The following is a 26,027-nucleotide window of genomic DNA, read 5'->3' as shown; positions in this document are numbered from 1 at the left end:
TATTCCAGCCGAGTAGGCTGATGATATATACTGCGTGGTTGTGTAAATATTCCAGCCGTATGTGGCTGATGTATATTTATTTGTAGTGATGCTTCATATTGTCACCGGTACAGGGGAGATGCTGTCGGATTTTTGTCTGACAGGGATTCCTTTTGGGGCGTGACAATTTAGTGGTATCAGAGCAGGTATACGATACTTGCTATGCGTTTTGGATTTTTCGAGATTTATCTGATACCAATTTTTGGTATTAGAGCAGGTTCGATGCCTGTTATTCGTGTTTTTGGATTTCGTGTTTCGATTTTCTTGATGTGACTTTCGGGCTTTGGGACCAGGCAGCAGCAGGACTTCTCCAGGCTATAGGAGGTATGTATGCATATGGTTATCATATATTTCGATTGGTATATGTACTGCTGTCCATGATAGTTTCTTATGACATGTGTTAGTATTCTTATGTTAGTACCTACCTATTTGTTTGTACCATGCATTTCATGTGTTGGGTCAATCACTGATCACGGTTGACCTACTGGAGATCAAGGATTACAGTCTCAAGGGATTCGTCATATCATACTACCAGTAGTTTTAGGGTCTGTTACTACTAGTTGGTTGAGAGTTAGAGGCACATACTAGTCCCTGTTATTATTAGCTGAGTAGTGGACGATATCTGTATACATATGTTGACTCAGTTTGTATTACTCCGGTTGGTTAGATCAGTTTAGGATTGATTTACCTGATCGACTTGTGCTGTGGTGGTTTGATTTATCTTAGTTGGTTTTGTACGCCTGTTGTTTTGATTAGTAGAGTATTGATTTACTCCTGTTGGTTAGGTTAGTAGATTACCCTCGTTGACTTGGGTAGTGGTGGATCGATTTTACCTTAGTTGCTTTTGACGAGGATTGATTTATCCTTATTAGATCAGTTAGTTGACGATCGATTTATTTAGCAGTTCGATCATTAGGGTATACTCTATTTTTAGAGATTCTTGGTTAGATATTTTGGGAGAGACATTTGAGTGCATGACTTGTACCATTGTAGAGAAGACTAAATTAGTCGTATACCATTTTCGGCTTGGTCAGTCTGTAGAGGATTGTCGTATCTTATACCATGGGGACTTTGACCTTGGACCGTCTGTACCTTATTGGATGACTTAGAAGGTATTCGGATAGTATACCCCACGGTATAGAAAAGTTGGAATTAGTTGCTTAACCTTTACGTGACCCAGTATCACGTGAAGGAAGAAGCAAAGAATGCTTTCTGGAAATCAGGTCATCACTTAGTGATTTCCTTGAGGTGTTTGGAGATAGAGTAGTTCTCTACTTCTTTCGCTAGCATGATGGATTTTAAGGCGATGACTGGTCGACTCGCCTAACGTTGTTCCACGGGAGATCCTGACTCATGGGACTATTGGATATGGTTAGATATCCATGATATACCTAGTGATATATACCCCGCAATGTTGCAGAGGAAGTGGTGTTAGTTGAGTAGTACCTAGGAGGTCCGACCGTAACTAGGTATAATTTCAGATGACGATCTTTGAGGGGTAGAGCATTGATTGACAGATGTTTTGATTAGCTATTTTGTTGTAGCGTTCTTCTATCTTTGTGTTTATTGCTCGATACTGGAGGTTGCTGAACCTCAGGGTGGAGCAATCACAGTATGATGGGGTACAAGACAATGGTTAGATGACTCAGCTTACATTGTCTCTATCAGGTGGCTCAAGACCTTGACCACGTGATCATTTTACTAGATCTTGTAGTCTATATCTCATATTAGAGGGTTTGACCTTTTATCGGTATTTGTCGAGGGACATATATGGGATGATTATGAGAGTTGCGGAGATACTTGCTTGATGGGTAGATTCTTAGTCGGGAGATTGTGTGACCCTTTGACTTTGGATTGATATTCTTTTACTATGGATATTTGATTATCAGAAAGGATGAGATGATGAGATTTGGCAGACTTTTGGATACATTTAGTATGTTGGTAGTGGGTGTTGAAGGTTGAATGCTTTCCTTTTTCTCTATCTTTGTTTAGGAGACTATCTGGTATGATTGATTGGTGTTGAGGATGATTGGAGTTTGGTGGATATTAGGAGATCATGTGTGATGATATGTTATTTGTTGATGATCTATTGGTGGATATTTGGTTTGATGGTCTACCATTTGGTGTTTGAGGTTGATAGAGACATGAGGAGTAGCACTTGTGTGATATTTATGGATTTAGTGATTTGTAGTTGGTGATTAGATTACAGTCTTGTTGTTGATGATCTTATGGTTGAGTAAGCCTATGGTACGTACAATATGAGTCCTTGGTGTTACCATTTAGGCATACCATGCCTAGATGTTTACATGGACTCAGTGTACTTGGTATTCTTAGGGTTTGGATCAGTTTTCATTGTCTTTATTGGCGATGTTGTGATCTATTCCCGATCTGAGGTGGATCACGTACACTAGCTTCACATAGTTCTAGAGATGTTTCGACGGGAACATCTATATGTAAAGTTAGTAGTACGTATTGTGATTGTCTTTTACGAGTTTTTGGGACACATTGTCTCTGGTCGAGGGATATCGGTCGATCCACAGGAGATTGAGGTGGTTATCAGTTGGGAGTGGGCGTAGTCTATACCGGAGATTCGTGGTTCCTTTCGTGGTCTGGCGAGATATTATCGGGGATTAGTTGAGGGTTTCTCCAGCATTATACAGTTGACCGGACTGTCTAGGAAGGGTATGGAATTTTCCTGCATAGATGTTTGTGAGATCAATTTAGATAGCTGCACATATCTTAGTAGTACTTTCTAGTGTAGACGGATTTGCACTCTACACAGAGGTATCATACCTGGGGTTTAGCGCAGTTTTGATATAGCATGAGCAGAGTAGTCTCGTGCCAGTAGTTAGAATTCTCGTGTAATGAGAATAAGATTCTTTATTTTCGTGGGAGATTATGTGTGTTTCTGAGTCACTTCTTATCCGGAAGGAGTTACTATAGGAAACACATTGATCTAGATTTGCGATACATTCGGGTGACATCCGATGCATGGAGACATTGGAGCACTCTTATTGGTGGAACGATATGAAGAAAGACATCGCGGATCTTGTAGCTTGATTTCTATTATGTCAGCAAGTGGAGGCTGAACATTAGAGATTAGTAGGATTGCCTCCGCTGATTTGGATACTAGACTGGAGATGGGAGCATGTTATGACGGATTTTGTTGTGGGATTATCCAGGACTTGGAGAGGATATTTTGGTTTGGGTAATCATTGTTGGGCGACGACTTGCTCCCTAGCTATCGATTTGTAGGATAGATTCTTTTGGATTGAGTAGCAGGATTATACTCTAGAGGGATTTCCAGACTGGATGATGTATCTCTGAGTATTGTTTTGGATGGAGATCAGTTATTTCAAGTCATGGTTTTGATTATGGTTACAGCAGACTTTGGATTAGGAGTTTCACTTTAGTATAGATTTTCATCTCAGACTGATGGATAGTTTGAGTGATCTATATAGGTGTTGGAGGATCTATTGATAGTGGATTTTGGATTTTTGAGGTGTTTGATTTATCCACAGTTGGTTAGGTAACCGTGTGGGAATAATAGAAGTAGGGTGAGCTCATGACTCACAGAGTCATCCTTTAGGGTTGGAGATTGGTTCATGATATTTGGATGGAGTGGCATATGAGGATGTTGATTGGTGGCTACTTTGGATGAGGATCCTTGAGTTGACCAGTAAATTTGGGGACCAAATTTTTATTAGTGGGGGAGAATGTAAGATATCGCAAAATAAATAATAAATGTTATTGGACGAAAAATCTTATTGGATTTTTCCGGAATTTTTAGAAATTTTCTTGGAATTTTTCGGATCTCGTACGGAGGGGTTTGAGGGGATCAATCGGCGGGTGCGGATAAAGCCTATTTGGGCAACCCTATCTAAGTGAGGAAATGTTTTAATTATAAAATTCATTTTCTTTTATTTTTCTTTTATTTTTCCCTCTTTATCGCCGAAAACCCCCTCCCCCGATTCCCTTCCTCCCCGATTTCTTCTCTCCCTCGCGCGAGTTCCTTTCTCCCGAGCCCTCTCTCGCGACTTCTTCTCGCTTGATCGCCGGTCGCCACGAGCTCATCGCCGGCAATAATCCCTCCTCCAGCGTGCCTAGGCCGAGTCTCCCTCCTCCCTCTCCTTCTCGAGGCGTGAGGTCTTTGTCCTCTTTCTTTCTTGCGGGCGATCGACGAAGATCCGGCGGAGCTAGGGCACGACAGGGGGGAGTTGATTCGCATCTTTCTTGGTGGATCGAGCCCCTCTCAGCTTTTCTATTTGATCTATTCATTGGAGGGGGTTGCGGATCGTCTCCAGTTGAGGTGGATCGCGCGGATCGATTAAGGTAAGGCTTCGTCGGATGATTCTGTGAATTCAAAGACCTTGCTTAATTGAGTGTGTTTGTGATGATCTTCCTGATCTGGATTAGAGGAAATAGAGGATCCGCGTGCTGTGGGCGTTCCCTGTTGCCGGCCACTGTCAATTCCACTTCTTGAAGCTGTGGAGGGTTCCTGCTCGGGTTCACTACTCGAAAGGTCACCAATTCCGGCAAAGGTTAGCAGCTCGTGTTCCTTACAGTTGCATTTGGAGGGGAAGTTGCGGCAGAATTTAGTTTGGGGTAAGATGTATATTAATTTGGATTAATATTGGATTAAATGCATTGATTGTTTGGCTGCATTGGATGAATTTCATTCTGGAATTTAAGGTGTTAATTGTGGATGGAGGATTGATTGATTATGGGTTGGAATTTGTGGATCAGTGGTTTATTAGGTGTTCTTGCTGGGGTGTATGCATCTGATTTAGTGTTCATAAATTTAGGTGAGTTGTTATTTAATTTTGGGTTGGATTAAGTGTGGTAGATAAATTATGTAAGATTGATTTTGGATGTTTAGTAGAGATGATATAATGGAGTTTATGATCGGTTATGGATTTGAGATTCATTTGTGGATGGAGTTAAATCTAGTTAGATTTATTTGGGTGTGATTAGGGTGTTGCAGGTTGAATTGATTATGGATTGATTAGTTGAAATGGATGAATTGTGTGGGATTGATTCATGGTTAAGGAATTGGAAATCAGCTGTGATATATTGATTCGGTTGAATCTTGGATTGATTGTTGGATTTAAGAAGTGTTGATTAGTGAGTTTCGGATTGATTAATAGATTGTATATTTTGTTTGGATCTAGAAGGAGTTGGATTAAGGATTGTTTGGAGGATCAATCAGAGATCAAATTTGAGTGGAGTTATCCAATTGGGATAGAGATTTTATTTAGCTATTTTAATTCATATGAATTTAGCTAAATAAAATATAAATATATCGATTTCTACAGGACTTGGATTCGGGACGAGCGTCTCGACACGGGATTACTTGGCACGATCTACACTTTAAGGCGGGTATTTCTTCCTTTGTCTCTATGTAGATTTTCTTTGAGCTTGGTGCATGGTTGTTATCTGATGGATTAGGGTACGTTACCTTATATCGTGTTCGGTTGCTGTTTTTCCTGCTTGTTACTTTTGCTTGAGCTTAGTGATGATCTATTTAATTCATATATAGTCTCAACTCTTGATATCTACTCTGTTGTGATTACACGTGTAGAGTAGGTCTTGTAGGGATTGTCGGGCTGTCAGTATTATCATGCTGATTGGGTATATAATGTGGATTGTATGTAACTTGGTATGTGTTTTAGGAGTCATCATGTTGACCCTACATTCGCATGTTGTATGTACACACGTGTTTGGCTATGTACTTTTGGAGGAGTTGTGTTGATTGTATTTTTATGGTTTATACACGGGTCTGACGTGTTTACTATTGGAGGATATATGTTGATGATACTTACGTTCTGTGCATATATGTCCAGTGGGATTTGTGGAGATTTTTGGTTGATTATACGTATGTAGTTGTGTATGTGTGTTTGGTGGGATGTGTGGTTTTATCCTGACGATTATATTCATGTTGTGGAGTGCTTATGTGGAGTTAGAGTTTGCATGGATGATGACGGTGTCTGTATCATGATTATATATATATATATATCATGTTCATCATTCATTACATACTGACGACTATCGTCTCCTTTGTAGTTGAGAGGGTTGTCAGTTTTATAGCTGTCCGCTCTACCACTGATGGAGGGTGGTAGCTGGGAGTGGAGCTATGTCCTGTCGCGCTTACTCAGCTGCTCATTGTTTTTACTCTGTCAGCCTCGACTACTCTGTTGGAGGATCGGTGGCCGGCTTGAAGGGGGGTTGGATAGACGGCACCCCCAAATACTCGCTTCCTACGTATTCGTTAGTGCGCAAGCGGAAATACAAATACTAATAACGAATACAAAAGCTAATGACAAAGAAAAGAATAAGCAAACCAATGCACGTCGATGTAACGTGGTTCGGAGATGATGCTCCTACTCCACGGCTGTCCGTAAGGTGGACGATCCCGATCCTTCGGTGGATTAGCCCCCGGCAAACTCCGGCTACTCAAGCAACTCCTTGTGGGTGGAGAAACCTCACCACAACACCAACCAAGAACACTTGGACACAAGAGACCTTGAGCACTTTGGTGACTACTAATTAGGCTTTAACCAAGTCTAATTTCGTCAAGTTGGCCGGCCATCTCAAGCTCCTTCTTATAGAGCTTGGGGAAATCAGCCTTGCTGATTTGCCCATTACCAGTCGACTGGTCCATGCACCAGTCGACTGGTGCCAGCCCAACGGCACTCCAACGGCTATCTATCAGTCGACTGGTCCCATGACCAGTCGACTGATCCCAGCCATTTCGGGCACAGAATGCTTCTGTGCTCACCACCAGTCGACTGGTCCCAGTACCAGTCGACTGGTACAACCCTAAACTTAGGGTTTCCCATCCCGAGTACATTTCACTCGCACTCGGACCCTCACGACTCACTTGACTCTTCTTTGCAGCCTTGACCTCTTGCCTTCAAGCCTACTTCCTTTGGCTCTCGTCCCTCGGATGCATCCAAGCCCGCGGCTTGTCTCCAATGCCATCCTTCGCGTATGGCTCGAAGTCGCTTCCCTCGGCTCTTGTCCTTGCTACCTTGTCCACGATCCCTCAGATGCATTCAAGCCCGCGGCTTGTCCTCAATGCCATCCTTCATCGGACCCGAAGCCGTCAACCTGAGTCACATGTGTCACCTGCAGTCCTGCACAACTCAAGTACACATATCAAATAACGAGGGTAAACCTAACTTAAACCCTTTGCCCAAACACCAAAACACATGGTCTCGCGGACCATTGGGATTGCTCCAACAATCTCCCCCTTTTTGGTGTTTGGCAATACGTTTAAGTTAGGGAAAACAAATAGCAAATAAACATGCTAATACACTGGACTTACGATGCCAAGGATACACACTTGGACTTACTCCGCCGAATGGACTTACGTTGCCAAGGCTACACACTTGGCAACCGCCGAATGGACTTACATTGCCAAGGCTACACACTTGGCAACTGCCGAATCAAAATGCAAACATGCATTGAAACCTATCACAAAGCTCCCCCTACACCTAAGCTCCCCAATGAGCTAGGATTTTACCACGGGCTTTTTAAGAACCTATCCCAAGGCTCCCCCTACACCTAAACTCCCCAATGAGCTAGGATTTTACCACGGGCTTTTTAAGAACCTATCCCAAGGCTCCCTCTATGCAAAGGCACTTAAGGTTTTCCTAATTTAAACCTTACTTCTCCCCCTTTGCCTAACATCCAAAAAGTTCTCCAACAATATCCCAATTGTTGAAAACTTATCATCTAACTGACCCTAAACTTATGTATTAATCCCCCTTGGATCCCATACATCTAACCGAGTTGACATGGTCACATACCAATGCTGAAAACAGTTTCAGACTGGTATCATTCGACTGCCCCAAGTGCCAGTCGACTGCCCCCCTTCGACAGAACCTTACAGAAACATTATGTGGTTGAAAAACACTGTTACCAGTCGACTGGTATCTGCACCAGTCGACTGGTACCCTTTTTCTGAAAAAATCAGCCTTTTCAGGCCAACTTCAGAAATGCACCAGTAATTCCCTAGACCTCCAAAAATTCCCAAATTTTGTGGAGAGGTCTATTGTACCAGTGTCTACTTGGGAAAAATACATTACAAAATGTATCTATCACCAATCCCAAGATTGACACAAAATCCAAAACTAGCTAAATGGTTCAATTGAACCTTGACCTAAAGTCCTAGTTTTGCCTTCCTTTTGATGTATTTGCCCATACCAACCCACAATGCATCCCTAGCATTGGTTTATATGGCATCTATACATCCAAAACCAATTATCATGCTATCTGACCCCAATTGTCATATTTCTTGCATGAAATACAAACCATGTCTGCCAATTCCCTAGGTTTGAGACTCAAGTCCGTCTCTAAACCACTTGGCACACTCCATGGCTCCTCTAGACCCCCAAGTAGAACCCACCTGAGATCCATTGGCCATGGGTCCCAAATTAACTCTTGGAGCTCCCCCTAGAGCTCTTTACCTTAGTCACCTCCCTAGGTGACTCATCTATTGTGACCAAACCACAATGATATCCCTTAGAAGATCTCCTTATCTTCTTGACCTTGGACATATCATCCTTGCCATAATCATATGAAACCCTAGCATATTTCTTCTTATTGGCTTTAGATGACTCTCCCTTGCCCTTATCTTGTGCCACCCTAGCACATGGTCTCCTTTTGACCTTGGAGGGACTAGATCGGTATCCCACGTCCGATCTATCATTGTTGGGTCTTTGACTACCCAACACCATACTTAATCCCTTAGATCCAATAGTGAATCTCTTAAGGAATTTCTCTAAACCATCAAGCTTTGCCTTCAAAGCTTGATTCTCCTTTTCTAGGTTCCTAAACCTAGAGTCAACATGTCCACCTTGGACATTCCTAGACCTACCCTTTCTAGGCATATGTCTCCCCTTCTTGGAATTAATGCCTTGGTTCTCTATTACCTTCTTCTCCTTAGGTAATGAGAATTTAACTTGCCTAGGTCTATCATGCATAGGTCTCCTAGGGTTATGATCAACATTTACCCTACTCCTATCATGATATTTGAAACCAAAATTTTGCATGGGCATATAATGATTAACATTATTTTTCCTAACATGCATGGGAACATAAGAATTTGAATTTGAATTACACTTCAAATTAGGGTATACCTCCCTTACCCTTGAAGCTCCCCCTTGACTTGAGCTCTTCTTCTTTTTCTTCTCTTTCTCCCATTTCTTTAATTGCGCAAGCTTCTTGATTTCCCCCTTCTTGGGGCATTTGGTGTGGTAGTGGTCCTTCTCTCCACACGTGAAGCATATGATGCGCAATCTCCTCCTTTGGGCTTCTTCACTCCTACAACCCATGTTAGTATTCAAAATAACTTGATTGGGTTTAGGAGTTACCTTTTTCTTACCCAATGGACACCTACTCTTGTAGTGTCCCTTCTCATTGCACCCGAAGCATACAATGTGATATTTTGACTTTGCTTCGGTGGAGGTACTCACTAAGTTGACTTCCAAGACTTCTTCTTCACTTGTCTTGGATTCTTCCTCACCCTTTGAGGATGTAGATGATGCCTCATCTTCCTTCTCCTCCTCGGATGTTGAGCATGGCTCAACTTCTGTTTGCTCCTCTTCAACTTGAGCAACTAGACCCATCTCAATGGGTTCTTCTTCCTCTTGTGTAGGTTTAGGTTCTTCTTGTAGAATCATCTTCACTTTGCTCCACAACTCGTGGGCGTTCTTATACTTACCTACACCATTTATCACATGATTAGGCAAAATATCAATCAATAAAGATATTACCTTTGATTTGCCTCCGATCGTGTGGTTTGCTCTTCCGTCCAACGTCGTGGTCGGAGTCTCTTCCCTTTCTTGTCTTTCGGGTCTTCGAACGGTTCCTTGATCACCATCATGATATCCCAATCCGTGTTGAAGAAGATCTCCATCTTCATCATCCAAAATGTGATCTCCCCAAGGCTTCCTCCTTCAAACTTTGGAGGGACAATCAACCCGGCCATCTTCTTATATGTGTTGCTCTTCTCGGCGGTTAGTCCGGTGAAGTGCGTCCTTGCTCTGATACCACGATCCCTCAAATGCATTCAAGCCCGCGGCTTGCCCTCAATGCCATCCTTCATCGGACCCGAAGCCATCAACCTGAGTCACATGTATCACCTGCAGTCCTGCACAACTCAAGTACACATATCAAATAACGAGGGTAAACATAACTTAAACCCTTTGCCCAAACACCAAAACACATGGTCCCGCGGACCATTGGGATTGCTCCAACACACTCTGGAGTAGTGGATCTTGAGGGTACAGTAGTCAGGGGGCTTGAGTTGTGAGTGGTCAGGGACCCTTAGCTATGTAGTTAGATAACTACATAGTATACTGTCGCCTCAGTCGCTTTATAGCGGTTACGTGCGTGAGGTTTGTACGGTTTGTCACGGACCCAAGCCTCTCGGCCATACTGGGGTCGTGGTGTCTGGAGAGGTGTCGGGGGTGACCATGGAGCATGCATACACATTTGCATATGATGCGCGGTGCATCGGTGGATATATACTTGCATACATGCCTAGTAGATACTAGTTGCATGTGATTGTGGTTGTTGCACTTGTTTGAGATATGCTTGTTGCATATGGTTGTCATGCTGCATACATGTCATTTATTTTACATGTATATGCAGTCGTATTTATATTGCACAGGTATCACGGGTATGTCTGTTGCAGTTCCAGTGAGTTTACTGATCATTGTACCATGTGTCGTTTCCAGATTGGGTATGTATCTATTACTTATATTGCACAGGTGTCACGGGTATATCTGTTGCAGATCCGGTGAGTTTACTGATCATTGTACCATGTGTCGTTTCCAGATTGGGTATGTATCTGTCATTATGTTAGTTGTGGTTTGTACAGTTTATATGTCAGGTTATTATGTCAGATATGTTTAGGTGCATTGATTATGTTAGTATGATCATGTTCTTTATTCCCTACTGAGACTGTATACTTGTGATCTCCATGTTTGTTTATGGACCATGCACTATCTTGTCTATTACCCGCTGAGTTACCTATACTCACCACCGCATGTATATCCTTATGTTTTCAGGTAGATGGTTGGAGTGCCGCTCGGAGTATCCTGTCTGCCGGGTCCTACGTCACATCCGAAGACCGTACTTGTTTTCTTTTGTATATCTTTTTATTATTTCTGGCATTGTATTTGTGTTTAGCCATGTGGCTATCTTCAGGTTTTGGTGTTGTATTTGTGTTTAAGCCGTGCCGGCATGCATTGTATTTATTTGGTTTGTGTGGGCTTTCATGTATTGTTTTTCCGCTGTGTTGTGGTTTTTTTTTTATGGCCGAGTGGGATGTTAAATATTTATATGACTGCGTGGTTGTTGTCTCTTTTATTCCAGCCGAGTAGGCTGATGATATATACTGCGTGGTTGTGTAAATATTCCAGCCGTATGTGGCTGATGTATATTTGTTTGTAGTGATGCTTCATATTGTCACCGGTACAGGGGAGATGTTGTCGGATTTTTGTCTGACAAGGATTCCTTTTGGGGCGTGACATATTCTTCAAACTCATAGTTTTTGAAAACTTTTTGAAAAATCATAGTTTAAAAATTACTTTAAAAATTCATTTAAAGCTTTATGTTTCATACTTTGAAAAACTCTTTGTAAATCTTTTTTAAAATTATTTTTATGAAACTCTTATTCGTTGACAAATATTTTTAAAACCTTCATATCTTGGTTGGTATCAAATCTTTGCAAAAAAAAATATATTTTAAGTCTTGGAATATCTTAGTAAAATCCTTGAAAATATTTTTCAAATTAGCCTTGAAATATTTTTGAAAACTCCTTCATGAGAATTTTGACACTAAGAATCAATATTTTTCAAAATATATTTAATGCATGTTCAATTTGAAACCCCAATTACATCTTATCTTTCAAAAGAGTGAGGGAATACCTTAGGAATATCTTGAGAATGTTTCAGGTTTTACATCATTGTTAGTGTAAAACTTAGGGATACCTTAGAAATCAATGATATTTATGAAGGATTCTTTTTGTTGTATGACAAAAGGGGGAGAAGAAGGCTTTAAGTTAGAAAACTAAATCTTTTGAATTGACCTAACTTAAACATATTTGTCAAAAATCAAAAAGGGGGAGATTATTGGTGCAATCGACCTCCAAGATTTTAATGTCAGACAAATATGTTTAACTATGTTTAAGTATGGAGCTTGATCAAGAGAAGTCCTAGTTGTAGGCTAGGTAAGGGAAGTCCTAGTTGCAGGCTAAGTAAGGGAAATCTCGGTATATCGTGGAAGCCAGATGGATAGGTCTGGAGGACCTGATCCCTGGGTAGTCAAATACTGAGTCCTAGCCGTAGGCCAGGGAAGGGAAATCTCGGTAGATCGTGGAAGCCAGATGGATAGGTTTGGAGGATCTGATCCCTATGTAGCCGAATACTGAGTCTTGGTGAGTGAAGCCAGGTGGAGAAAACCCTAGGGGGTGATAACCTTAGGTAACGAGAAGTCTTGGAGGACTGAACTCCAAGCAAGGTTGATCGGATGGTTTCCGATCGACCTCGTGCAGTCGACCGGACCAACGAATCTCGGTAAATCTAGGTTTAGGTTTACCATTGTATTCTACATTATTATTATTGTTGGCTAATATAGTATTGCAAGAAAAGTCTTAGTAGATCAAGCGATCAGAGACTAAGCAGGCAAAGTTCAAACATGTCTGGAGGACCATGTTTGGCAGGTAAGTTGAGGTATACAACTGGAGGAGCGACAGTGAGGTCGTGTTCCTAAAAGGAACAACCTAAGGTTGCTGATCCAACTGAAAAAACCTAGAAGGTTTCCAAGTCGAGATCAAGACAGTTCTACTGTCTAATATTACTCATGCATATTACTATTCATATATTATAACTGTGTTAACTTTATTTTTTAGGAATATTATTGTTATATTGAACTAACTTTGTGTTGCAGAATCATATGACCCCTTGAACTTCAAATGGTCATAACTTTTGACTCAGAACTCAGAATCAGGCTCTGTCAGTGGCCACGTGACTAGTACTCAGAAACCATTATTTCACCAAGGGTTCAGTCGACCGAACAGGAGGTTCAATTGACCAATCAAGGCATTTTATCAGTCAATCGAAAAAAGGTTCGGTCGACCGAACAAGCAAAATTGGCAAAACAGATCAGGCTTGTAAACATGGAATCATAGCATAATCGGTCGACCAAAAAAGAGGTTCGGTCAACCAAACAATGAAGACATTAATGGTGCATTAATTCAAGATCTCAACGAATAGGGAAGGCCACTGTTCGGTCGACCAAAAAATGGGATCGGTCGACCGAACCCTTTATGATTAATTAATGCCAGAGATCCAACCAGCGTCAGACTCCAGCCAGGAAGGAAGGGAGCTAGTTCAGTCGACTGAACAGAGGGATCGGTCAACCGAACGTCCATTACACCTATAAAAGAAGGCTCGAAGTCTAAGGCTTAACAACACTTCTAATCATCTCAAAGCTTTTCTCTACATACAAATTGTGCTACAAGTCTTCATCAGTCCTGCAAGCTACTCCGTCCGGAAGTACCGACCGAGCTTCAACTTTTAATTACTACTGTCGGCATATTTTATTTGTACTACACTTAATTTCATATAAGATAGTAGGAGTGTTACTATCTTACATATTTGTATCTGTACGATCCACTTCTTTCCCAAGATTTTGGACAGAAGGGTTATAGTGATTGTCCATCGGTGCGGTCAAGGACCGTGGGCCTTCGAGTAGGCGCTGTGCATGACTCTGATTTCAAAGTAAGTGAAAAAGTTTTTAAAGAGCGCGATATACCCCCCCCCCCTCTATCGCACCCATTTGATCTATTAAATGTCATGATTGTTCTCGGTGTTATGAGGTAATTTAGGAATTTTCTCATGCTTTTTTTTACAACTATTGCTCTTGTTGTGCCCAAAAGGATGTCCACATATCTCTACAATAGCATGATATTATCCACTTTGGGCCTAGGCTCTCATGGCTTTGCTCTTGGGCTCTCCCCAAAAGGTCTCATGTCAATAGAGATATCCTACATCCTTTTAACCCCATGATCTTTCCCAAATCTTTCCAATATGGGACTTTAATTGAACCATAACAATCTTCCCCTCAAACGAAGGACCACAATTACTCTCATAGTCTAGGCCTCCCTACGAGCATCCAGTCACCCTGACCTGCACTGGGCCTCCCTGCGAGCATCTGCATCCAGTCACTCTGACATGCTTCGGGTCTCCCACACGCTGACATGCTTCGGGTCTCCCCATGAGCATCCAGTCACCCTAACCTACTCGCCTCCTGCAAGTATCCAGTCACTCTGACCTGCTTCGAGCCCTATACAAGAATTCAATCACCTTGATCTGCTCCAAACCTCCCCAAAGTCTATCTTTTTAAACATTTATTTTGAAATAAAGAATCACACTGGTCAAAAATGTCTACATTTATGCTAAGTGTAGTTGTTCAATTAATTCATATTGTAGATAATATGGTGTGTGGTGTCATGCACAGAAGATCATGTTATCAGTTCTTTATAAATTATAAACAGTAGATCGCGACTAAGATGGAAAGGAATAAACCATTGAAATAGTCATAGTGTAATTAGGTATTAGTTTATCTTGACTAATAAATTACACTAGTACACTCTTGAGTGTATTGAGCAGGACCATTTAAGGTAAGTTCTTTTTATACTGACTTAATAAAAGAACAAGACCTTAGTTATTATGGAAGTGTGTGCTCTTAATCCTAATATAATAACAAGCACATATATTTAGTATTTATTTCTTTAACTTATCAAAGAGTGAGATTTAGCTCGATAAATCAATAGGCCCAATAAGTTAGAAAATGATATTACTTATAGTGTGTGTTGTTGATTGTAGAAGGAAACTGTGTCCTAGTAATCTAGGTTGATAATGTCCCCAAGAGGAGCTCATAAGGATTGTCATGTTAAACCCTGCAGGTGGACTTAGTCCTACATTACAATAAAGTTGAGTGGTACTACTCTCGGAGCTAGATGTTAATTAAATGAGTTGTCAATAACTCATTAAATTAATAGACATTCGATATCTTAAATACAGGAAGATTAACACACTCATGTTAAGAAGGAGCCCATAATATAATTTGGGATTGGTATGGTAGTGCAATAATAACTCTCTAGTGGAATGATTAATTATTGATGAATTTGAGTTGTGTGTTCGGGATGAACATGGGAAACTCGAGCTCGTCGGGAGGTCAAAATCAATTTCTCCTCTAGGTCCCTGTCGTAGCCTCAATGAAGCCTCAAATTCACTCATGAAAAGCCCATCTTGGTGTCCAAGAGGGGGCTGGCCCCATGGCTTGGTCACCCATGGCTTGGTGATCAAGCCATGGGGCCAGCCACTTCCTCCTCAAAGGGGTCGGCCCCTTGCTTGGTGCCCAAGCAAGGAGGGGGCCGGCCACTATATTCAAACTTTTGGGGGCATTTTGAATTTTAAAATCTTCTCTTTGTAGACATCTACAAGTTTTAAAAGAGGGATTTTAAATTTACAAGACTTTCCTTATTTGAATTAGGTTACATGTTTTAAAATAAAGTTTTAAAAGTTTTAAAACTTTCCTTTTTTAACCATCCACATGGTTTTTAAAAAAGAGTTTTAAATTTAAAACTTTCCTTTTTTGTAACTATGTTAAAAAAGGAAATTTTAAAAGAGAAATTTTAAATTTTAAAACTTGGTTTTAATTTTTAAAACTTGGTTTTAATTTTTAAAACTTGGTTTTAATTTTTAAAACTTTCTTTTTTTAACATCCACAAAAGAAAAGAGAGTTTGTAAAATTTTATAAGAGGATTCCTTCTTTTATAAAATTTTATAAAAAAAAAAATTTCTCTTCATGATGATGTGGTCGGTCACCCTTACTTCGTGTCCAAGCAAGGGGCCGACCATTAAGAGTATAAAAGAGGAGAAAAGGAAAAAATTAAAAGGAGAAAAGGAAATCAAGAGGAAGATTTTAATTTTTTGTAAAAAATTTTCCTTATTTGCCTTGGGCAAGTATTATAAAAGAAGGGGAGGAGAGGCCTCATGGGTTGATCAATTCTTTTCTCTCTTCTCTCTAGTCTTCTCCTAAGGGCCGACCATTGCTTCTCTTCATGCTAGGGCCGACCACCTCTTGTGGTTGCTTTGTGTGGCCGAATACAAAGAGAAGGAGAAGAAGAGGAGAAGTAGGGATTGCATCGATTCTTATTCTATTACTTGTGCTCTTTCTTGTGGCCGGCCCTCTCCTTTTTTCCATTCCCCTTACTCTCTTTTGTTCCTTGGTGGTGGTGGTGGCTGTAACGACCCACCTTCTACTGGCTAGGCTGTAAGGCCGGACCGTCACATTATGCTGTGCTAAGCTATATCCATGACCATTACTAAGTCTAGGTGCGGAAAGCTGTACCAATTTAAAACTTTGCTAAGCTAATACAAGTTCTTGGTCCTACATGTGCTAAGGGATGCAATCTAAGGTATTCATGGCATACCCTACATCCTCTATGGTCAAGGAGCTGAATTACAAGGTCTCTTGGTCGAAACCCAGCTTCCCAATCGATCCAGATTGAACTCAATCGATTGCAAGCTGTTGAATCGATCCATGGATCGATTCCGATGGCTACTGTGCTCGGGTAATACTCTGGATCGATCAGCTGATCGATCCAGACTTGCCAATCGATCCAGTGATCGATTCCAGAGCTCTCTGTTCTCGGGAGCGATTTCTCGATCGATCGAACGATCGATCCCGGAACTTTCTGTTTGCGACAGAATGCATTTGGATCGATCGGCTGATCGATCCAGAAGCTTACTATTCGTGACAGAATGCGACTGGATCGATCGGCTGATCGATCCAGAAGCTTACTGTTCGCAGAACCAGCCTCCCCAATCAATCCGCTAATCGATTGAGGGCCCCAATCGATCCGCTGATTGATTGGGGTTTCTGATTTCGCAGCAAAGCTCTGATTTCAGCACTGTTTCGTGCCTAAATCACACATATAAGAGTTTTATAATAGTTGAAAACATACTAATAACAAACAACTAGCATCCTAAACATGGTCACTGACAATCTAAGCAGATTTTCTATAATTCCATGCATTTCGATAACTAAATAAGCAAAAGTAACATGGTAAGAAACACTAAGTTCTTAAATGTTCTAGTTCTTCCAAGGTCTTTATTCCAGGTTCCTTCCACACACATCTTCATCGCATTAACCTCCAGCCTCCGCTAATCCACCTTTCCTTTACCTTTATCTGCAGTATAAGGAAAGAAGTATCTGTAAGCTTTACGCTTAGTAAGAAACCATCTACCTCACTAAAACATGCATATGATGTAGTTATGTTTTTAAAACATGTTGTTTGAAACATATGAATATTGAACATGTAAGAGCATGGCATGGCATACAAACAAACTGGTCATGGCAACAAGTGCTAACATAAACTATCATATTGTATCAATAGAAAACTAAACCGATACAAAAACTGAGCTGAGCAAATTCTAAACTAATGCTAAAGCTATACTGAATTCACATAACTATTTGTGAGAGTTCGAAAACCATATATATATATATAATAGATGAAAATACTAATCATGCTGCTGATGGGCCTGGCAACTGTACTTGCTGTGCGCGCATCCCTAACTAAACCCAGGGTTGCAAATTCCGAATCTAGTAGGGTTTACTAGGTTAGCTGAACCTAGGGACGACTATGGGAGCCCAACCCAATGGATATCTAATCCAATACAGTGCCACTAATAAAATAAAATACTGGTTATAGCTGAATTTTTGCTGTTCTTGCTATTTCTAGGTTATCTGAACCCAGAGATAGGTTATCTAAACCTAGAGGCGACTATGGGAGCCCACCCATTGGACCATAGTACCATATAAGCTGTACTAAAGCTAAACATACTAAATGAATGCTTCTATCGCATTTAGCTAAGCTAGAAAAATGCTTAAGTTGCATTTTAACCGTGCTAATAATTAATCGAACACTTGGTATGCGCTAATTCGCATCCTTTGTGCCAAAAATCTACATACTACTAAACTGAAGCATAAAATTAACACGGAAGCTGCTTATACTGCAGGTGAGGGGTTTCTTACATCCTGCGCTAGATTTCCTTACGATCTGATCGCTAGATTTCCGGTGGAGACGATCTTCTCGACGATTTTCTCGCGTCCACGCGTTCTTCTTGCGGAGATAAACGTCCTCGTGTCGAAGTCATCGCCGGAAGGTGCTCCTGGAACCCTTGAGATGGAACCCTAGCCCTTGGGGTTTGGTGCGCCGAGAGAAAGAAGAGGAGAAGCGGCGGCGTGACTAGGGTGAGGAGAAGAGGTAAGTCACGGTAAAATTAAAACTCCTCACTTAATTCCCTATTTATATTAAGGAGTTAATTCACCCAACTCTAACTTAAATAAAAGTGTTCCCCTTTCCTTTCAGCACGGCCCTGCTGGGTTCAACTGGTTACTAGGGTCCTCCACAAGGCATAGGTCCCATGGGTCTCGGGTTCGATTCCCGCTTAAGCTATTTTACGTTCTTATTTATTTTTGCTACTTCCGGTACTCTAAAAATTCCATAAAAATATTCTAAAATTCCAGAAAAATCATAGAATATTTCTAAAATAATTTTTGAAAATTTTCGAGCGTTACAATCCCACATACCTTATAAAAAGTTCATCCTCGAACTTAGAATAACTCTGGGTACTTCTGTCTCCCATGTTGCCTCTTCGGTTGTGTGATTTTACCAAATGACTTTTACTAATGGTACCTTCTTGTTCTGTAATTTCTTAACTGTTTGGTCTATTATCTGAATAGGCCGACTATCATAGCTGAGGTCCTCGCGGACTGGTACCGACTGGGGCTCAATCACCTGGGTGGCATCTGGGATATGCTTCTTCAGCATAGAGACATGAAATACATTATGGATGGCTGACATCTCCTATGGTAGCTCTAGCTCATATGCTACCTTGCCAACTCTTCTAGTGATAAGGTATGGTCCCACGTATCTGGGACTCAATTTGCCCTTCTTCCCAAAACGCATTACTTCCTTCATGGGAGCTACTCTGAGGAACACTGAATCCCCAACTGAAAACTCTAAGGGTCTGTGCCGTGTATCAGCATAGCTTTTCTGGCGGCTCTGAGCTGTCTCTATCCTCTGGCGGATCTGTTGTATAGCTGCTGTGGTGTCTGCTACTAGATCTGTCTGGAGTTCTAGTTCCTTCTGCTCACCACTCTCATACCAGCAGATTGGAGATCTACATCTCCGCCCATAGAGAGCCTCATAAGGTGCCATACCAATAGTGGCCTGATAGCTGTTCTTTTATGCAAATTCTACTAAACTCAGATATTTGCACCAACTTCCCTTGAAGTCTAGGGCACATGCTCGGAGCATATCTTCGAGTACCTGATTTACTCGCTCCGTCTGACCATCTGTCTGAGGATGGAAGGCTGTGCTGAATTTTAACTTAGTGCCCAATGTTGACTGTACACACTCCCAGAAGTGTGACGTGAACCTACTATCTCTGTCTGAGATGATAGTCCGTGGAACTCCATGCAGTCTAACGATCTCCTTGAGATACAACTGAGCTAACTGCTCCATGGAGTAGGATATCCTGATAGCTAAGAAGTGGGCTGATTTAGTTAGTCTGTCGACTATCACCTAGATGGCATCAAAACCATTCGTGGTTCTGGGTAGTCCCACTATGAAATCCATAAAAATATCCTCCCACTTCCACTCTGGAATCTGAATAGGCTGCAGAACTCCTCCTGGTCTCTGGTGTTCTGCCTTGACCCTCTGACAGGTCAGACAGGTGCTAATATATCGAGCGATGTCTCTTTTCATCTCGGCCCACCAAAATCGTTTCTTTAGATCTTGGTACATCTTGGTGGAACCTGGATGCATCGCATAAGGAGTCCTGTGAGCCTCATCTAAAATCTTCCTCTTTAGTTCCTCCTGATCTGGAATTCAGAGTCTGTCATCGAAGTATAATACCCCACGATGGGACACTCTGAATTCTCTACTTTCTGATTCTGCTAACCCTTGCTTGATTTTCTGAATTCCAGGATCCTGTTCCTGAGCTATCTGGATGTCACCAAGCAGGGTAGATGCTAATGTCATAGTAGAGAGTTGTCCCACTATGAGTTCGAGACCAAAATCTGTGATCTCTTTCTGTAGGGGCGTGACATGGCTGCTAGGGATAGTAAGGTGGCGCTGGACTTCCTGCTAAGTGCGTCTGCCACCTTATTGGCTTTTCCTGGATGGTAGAGGATGTCTATGTCATAATCTTTGACCAGCTCAAGCCATCTACGCTGTCGTATATTCAGATCCTTCTGAGTGAAGAAGTACTTCAAACTCTGATGATCTGTATACACTCTACACTGAGCTCCATACAAGTAGTGTCTCCAAATTTTGAGAGCGAATACTACTGCTGCAAGCTCAAGGTCATGAGTAGGGTAGTTCTTCTCATATTCCTTGAGTTGTCTGGAGGCATAGGCGATCACCTTACCATTTTGCATCAGTACTGCTCCTAGTCCCAATTTAGAGGCGTCACTATAAATATCAAAGCTGTCTGTGTTTTCTGGTAGAGCCAAAATGGGAGCACTGGTCAATCTCCTCTTTAGCTCACTGAAGCTGTTCTCGCAGTCCTCTGTCCACTGAAATTTTCTGTTCTTCCTGGTGAGAGCTGTCAGTGGGGAGGCTATCCTGGAGAAATCCTCTACGAACTTTCTATAATAACCTGCTAGTCCCAAAAAGCTTCTGATCTCACTGGCGTTCTTGGGTCTTTTCTAGTTACTCACAGCTTCTATTTTACTAGGGTCTACCATGATACCATCCATTGAGATGATGTGACCCAGGAAGGACACATGATCTAACCAAAATTCACATTTCATGAATTTAGCGTACAGCTGGTTCTGCTGAAGAGTCTGCAATACTATTTTCAGGTGTTCTGCGTGTTCTTCCCGAGTTCCTGAATAGATAATAATGTCATCGATAAATACAATAACAAATCCATCTAGGTAGTCCCTGAATACTCTGTTCATGAGGTCCATGAAAGTAGCTGGAGCATTTGTCACGCCAAAGGGCATGACAACGAACTTGTAATGTCCGTATCTAGTCCTGAATGTTGTCTTGGGTATATCCCTTTCTTTAACCTTCACCTGATGATAACCTGACCTGAGGTCTATCTTAGAGAACACTGCTGCTCCCTTTAGCTGATCGAACAGGTCATCTATTCTGGGAAGAGGATACCTGTTCTTAATCGTGACTTGGTTCAGTGCTCTTTAATCTATACACAGGCGCATGCTCCCGTCCTTCTTCTTCACGAACAATACAGGCACTCCCCATGGTGAGTGACTAGGACGTATGAAGCCCTTGTCAAGCAGCTCCTGTAGTTGCTCATGAAGTTCCTTCAGTTCTGCTGGAGCCATGCGGTAGGGTGCCTTAGAGATAGGATTTGTACCGGGAATGAGTTCTATCTCAAATTCAATCTCCCTATCTGGTGCTAGACCTGGTAACTCCTCAGGGAAGACTGCTGGGTAGTCACGTACGACTCGGACCTTTGCTAGCTGTTGGTCCTTATCCTGACTGGTATTGACTACATGTGCTAGGAATCCCGTACATCCTGAATCCATTAATTTCTGTGCTTTTTGAGCTGAGAGAAACTTCTTGGCCTTTCTCTTTGGTTCTCCGATGTACTCGAACTGTACTTCTGCTTCCGGTTGGAATACGACTTTCTGTTTACGGCACTCTATAGAGGCACCGTATCTGATCAGGAAGTCCATTCCAAAGATGACATCATAATCAGTCATATCTAGCACTATCAGATCACAAAAGAGTTCTCTGTCTGCTATAATAACTGGCACTGCTCGGAGCCAGTGCGTGGATGCCATAATTTCTCCTGAAGGTAGCGTCGTCAAAAATTGGCTACTGAGTACCTCTGGAGGTATTGCCAACTCGTCAGTGAATGTCCTGGATATATATGAATGGGTTGCCCCAGTATCGAATAAGACAGTTGTACTTTGCTGTAAAATACTGATCTGACCTATAACAACTATCTAGGCATTTGCTACGTCCTCTCTGGTGAGTGAGTAGATCCTCGCATTGGTCGTAGCTGAAGGGGCCTCTAATCTGCCCTGGCTGATGTGTGGACCATCTAGAACGGCCTGCATCTGATGTAGCTGTGTTGGCTGGCCTCCGTACTGAATCGGCTGTGGTTGAGGAAGAACTATCTTGTTTGGGCACTGCTTAGCCATATGCCCTTCCTGTCCACATTCAAAGCATCCTCGTGTGCCCTTACGACAAATTCCAGGGTGGAATTTCCCACAAGTAGCACATTTGGGATAACTAGGATGTTTACTAGCTTGTCCTCCTTTCAGGTAACTCCCTGGTTTGCGCTTGCTGCTGGAGTTCCCTTTCCAGTTAGAGCTGTGGCTCTGTTGTTTCTGAGTACCTGAACCTCCTTGTCCTTTGGACTCTGAGAGGACTTGCTTCTGCTGCTTGATATTGTTCTGGTAGTGCTCAGTGGTTAGAGCACTGCTGACTAGTTCTTCGGTGGTTTGCGGCCTATGAACGCCGCCAGCCACGTTCATCGCTATTTCCGGCCTCAGCATCTTAAGCATCAACCGAACTCGTTCTTTTACTGTGCTGACTAGTTCAGGGCATAGACGAGCCAATCTGTTGAATTTCTTCACGGCTTCCTCCACTGAAAGGTTGCCCTAGCGAAACTCAGTGAACTCGTCGTAGTGGCGGTTTGTGACCCGCATGTGAAAGAACTCTTCGAAATATTCTTTCTCGAAGTCAGCCCATGTCATCTGGTTTACTGGGCGCTTCGCTCTAAATCTCTCCCACCACATACGTGCGTCTCTTGTTAGGCAGAATGAGGCGCACTTCACCTTCTCGTGTTCTGGCCAGTCCAGAAGCTCCATCGTGCTCTCTAGTGTTTTGAACCAGGCTTGAGCATCCCATGGTTCACTGGTGCCTGAGAAGTTCTCGGGCTTGACTCTTTGCCACTGGATCAGATAGGCTTCTCTCTTTGCCTCTGTTGCTAGGACTGGTGCTGTAGGCTGGACTGGTGGAACCTCTATAACTATTGGGGTTGCTATGTTTGGTTCCGGGGTGACAGTGGGAGTATTCTGCTGATTAGCCTTTAAGGTGGCTATCTCCTGTTGCTGCTGTAACTGAGCAACTAATGTTGTAAGGTCTGGGGGAGGCACTGAACTGCCTGCCTCGTGCTGGGGCTCAGTAGCTGGTGCCCTTCTAGCTGGGCGTCCTCTTGCCATTTCTAAAGGAAGAGAAGACATAAATAACTAATACTATCACATTTAACTAATTACTATAATCAACCATGTTAAACACTATCATATATCAACATGCTTTAGCTATCTATAAACATGACAGTAAGAAAACATAAGTAAGAGGAGAGGTGTTCTTACTTGGAAGCTGCAGGTTCAATGCTGATGTGTGTGTAGAAAGTATGGAACTTGCTCTGATACCACTCTGTAACGACCCCGGACCGTCACATTATGCTGTGCTAAGCTATATCCATGACCATTACTAAGTCTAGGTGCAGAAAGCTGTACCAATTTAAAACTTTGCTAAGCTAATACAAGTTCTTGGTCCTATATGTGCTAAGGGATGCAATCTAAGGTATTCATGGCATACCCTACATCCTCTATGGTCAAGGAGCTGAATTACAAGGTCTCTTGGTCGAAACCCAGCTTCCCAATCGATCCAGATTGAACTCAATCGATTGCAAGCTGTTGAATCGATCCATGGATCGATTCCGATGGCTACTGTGCTCGGGTAATACTCTGGATCGATCGGCTGATCGATCCAGACTGGCCAATCGATCCAGTGATCGATTCCAGAGCTCTCTGTTCTCGGGAGTGATTTCTCGATCGATCGAACGATCGATCCAGATGCATTCTGTCACAAACAGAAAGTTCCAGGATCTATCATTCGATCGATCGAGAAATCGCTCCCGAGAACAGAGAGCTCTGGAATCAATCACTGGATCGATTGGCCTCGATCAGCCGATCGATCCAGAGTATTACCCGAGCACAGTAGCCATCGGAATCGATCCATGGATCAATTCAACAGCTTGCAATCGATTGAGTTCAATCTGGATCGATTGGGAAGCTGGGTTTCGACCAAGAGACCTTGTAATTCAGCTCCTTGACCATAGAGGATGTAGGGTATGCCATGAATACCTTAGATTGCATCCCTTAGCACATGTAGGACCAAGAACTTGTATTAGCTTAGCAAAGTTTTAAATTGGTACAGCTTTCCGCACCTAGACTTAGTAATGGTCATGGATATAGCTTAGCACAGCACAATGTGACGGTCCAGCCTTACAGCCTAGCCAGTAGAAGGCGGGTCGTTACACCTCATGGGTTGATCAATTATTTTCTCTCTTCTCTCTAGTCTTCTCCTAAGGGCCGACCATTGCTTCTCTTCATGCTAGGGCCGGCCACCTCTTGTGGTTGCTTTGTGTGGCCGAATACAAAGAGAAGGAGAAGAAGAGGAGAAGTAGGGATTGCATCGATTCTTATTCTATTACTTGTGCTCTTTCTTGTGGCCGGCCCTCTCCTTTTTTCCTTTCCCCTTACTCTCTTTTGTTCCTTGGTGGTGGTGGTGGCTGTATCTTAGAGAAGGAGGAGCTTTTGGGTGGTGTTCATCTTGGAGAATTGTTGCCCACACGACGTCCAAGAGGAGGCGAGGAATATGGCAGAAGATCAAGAGGTCGTTGCATACAAAGGAAGGTATAACTAGTAATTATTTTATGCATCATGCTAGTTTTTCTGTGTATGAATTCCAAACACAAGAGGCATATGATTCTAGATTTTCAGATTAGATATTCGAAGTTGTTTTTTTTTTTTATTTTTTCGATCTTGTGATTCGATTGTTCTTTTTGGTTAAACCTAATGTTATTTTAGGAAATTAAATATTGAATTTCGTTAAGAGGCTTTGTCAAGGCAGTGGTGGATGCTCCCTTACCCAAAAAGGTCATGTGCCTCGTCATGTTTGACCTGGGAGCCAATTTTTGAAATTGATATTTAATTGAATTTATAACATAGGTGGATTTGGATCAATAGTGTTAAGTTCCACTTGCGATCCAAGTCTAAACCATTAAGAACAGATAAGTTAAATTTGGAATCAATAATGTTAAGTTCTATTTGTGATTCCGAATTTAATTTCTAAAGAACACAATAGGTTGTTAGGAAAGGTTCGACACTTGTACAAAATTTTTATACAGTGGAACCGGTACTATCTTTCTAGGACCAACCAACAATTGGTATCAGAGCTAGGGTTTGCCTCTGTATGTTTGGTTTTCAGTTTAATTATGCACATGTCATACATAATTTAGGCAGGATAATAGTAGAATATGCTAACTCTGTGGTTGCAGGCTCCAACTATTATGGCTTATGGTTATTGTATGTGATTGGACCCTTGGACATGTCAAGGGAATTTTATTGTGTATGCATGATTGTATTTAACTAATACAGCAAGAGCTGTGTTAGCCCTAGGATTTTACTTTTTTGTTCGATCTAGACCTCATGTACATTCCCTTATGGAATATAGGATCGATATATGTAAAATTTTATTTTTGTCACGGATCGTATCCTTGCGAGGCGTGGTGCTACTTGAGGACTAGAGGCGCAACGGAAAAGGAAGCTTGATGGACCCGACGACATGAACTCTAGGGTGGGAGCACACGGAGAACAGTGATGGAAGAAGCCATAATAGTTGGAAAATTAATTTCCATATTTATTGTTTTTATTTACTGTGATGTGTGTGTGCATATGATGTATGCTTGCATAGTTAAAATTCCTCACCTTAAATAACTAAGTGGGAGAGGGATTTTTAGATAAATTCCACGGTCTCCATTACTGGTTTGTAAGTGATGCAACAAACTTGCGTGTTGGCTCTGAGTGCCTCCCTCCCCATCAAATGAGTTTGTTTGTGGATCACTAGA

The sequence above is a fragment of the Zingiber officinale genome, chromosome 9A, assembly GCF_018446385.1.
Source record: "Zingiber officinale cultivar Zhangliang chromosome 9A, Zo_v1.1, whole genome shotgun sequence".
Lineage (NCBI taxonomy): Eukaryota > Viridiplantae > Streptophyta > Magnoliopsida > Zingiberales > Zingiberaceae > Zingiber > Zingiber officinale.
This window is presented reverse-complemented; position numbering follows the sequence as displayed.